At 65.5% G+C, this 1,292-nt stretch overlaps 1 pseudogene; it reads left to right on the top strand.

Moving 5' to 3' along the window:
- Nucleotides 1-972, top strand: part of ACA1_128160 — a 3,166-nt pseudogene extending 2,194 nt beyond the window's left edge.
- The last annotated feature ends 320 nt before the right edge of the window (nucleotides 973-1,292 follow it).

The following is a 1,292-nucleotide window of genomic DNA, read 5'->3' as shown; positions in this document are numbered from 1 at the left end:
GCCTGCACGCCATCGAGATCCACAGCGCCGTGCTCGCTGCCTCGACCAAGCCTGTCAAGTATGTCGCGTGCTGTACTGTGTGTCGTGTGTCGTCGTGTCGTGTCGTGTGCGGTGTGTCGTGTGTGTGGGTGTGTCGTGTGTGTGTGCGGGGTGGCTCAAAGAATGTGTGATTGCAGTCTTGCATTCCAGGAAGAGTCGAGGCGCGTGCTGGCCGACTGCTCGCTCCTGCCCCAGACCACGCAGCTCCTGCCCAGCACCCTCCGCGCGCTGCAGCGCGACGCGCACGTCCAGGCCGTCGCCTCGTCGGCCTCGGCCGCCAGCGCCAGCGCCGTCGCCGTGGCCGAGCTTCTGGTCCACCCGCGCGTGCTGCCCCGCGTGCGCCTCGCCCCACCGCCCCTGCCCACCCCCGCCGCCGCCCTCGCCGCCGCCCCCCTCACCGCCCCCCTCGCCCCCGCGCCCGCCCCGGTGTCGTGGGACGTCGTCGTCGACTCGCCACCGACGCCGCCCAAGCGCAAGGCCGCGCAGGGCGGCTACGACCACATCGAAGCCGACGTCATGATCGTTGAGCACCACCACCACGCGCAGCCTCAGCTCAAGGCGACGTCGACGGCCCCGAGCGTCGGCGTGACGGCGCCGTCGCCCAAGCGAGCGCGTACGGAGCTGCCCGCGGCGGCGGTGGAGGCGACCACCACGTCAGCATCGTCGAGCTCGAGTTCGATGGCGGCGTCGACGCTGCCGGCGCTGGAGCCCGAGCGAAGCAACGTTGTGGCGTCGGCCGTGAGCGTGTTTGCGGCCGCGCCGGTGGTGACTACGCAGACGACTGCGACGACCACATTGGCGACGTTCACGACGGTTGGCCATGGCGAGGCGGACGAAACGGAGGAGATGGCCGACATCATCGCCGATGGCCCGGACAGCAGCGACGAAGAAGAAGTCGATGAAGAAGAGGAGGAAGAGGAAGAAGAGAACTGAGAAAGCCAACCTTAATGAAAACAATAAATAAATACTAATTTGTTGAGTTAGTTTTCAAAGTTTAACAAAGGCTTCGAGATCGCCCGTGAGATCAGAACAGGATCAGCCCCATTAGGTTCGCCTGTGAAGCACGCCCTTGACTTGGACCCAAAAAATCACTTTTATTGGGCCTGGGAGGACCGAAAGGGGGCCGGCGGTGGGGGCCTGGAGCCGGACGGCCTGATTGAGGAGGCCGTAGGGAGAGCTGGCGTAGTGATGGTGGTGATGGTGGTGGTGATGCTGGGCGAGATGATGCTCTCCGCCCACCTCACAACAGGGGG

The sequence above is a fragment of the Acanthamoeba castellanii genome (genome assembly GCF_000313135.1).
Source record: "Acanthamoeba castellanii str. Neff unplaced genomic scaffold scf7180000084697, whole genome shotgun sequence".
Lineage (NCBI taxonomy): Eukaryota > Discosea > Longamoebia > Acanthamoebidae > Acanthamoeba > Acanthamoeba castellanii.
Note: the sequence above shows the minus strand (reverse complement) of the source record. Positions and strands in the feature narration are given on the sequence as shown.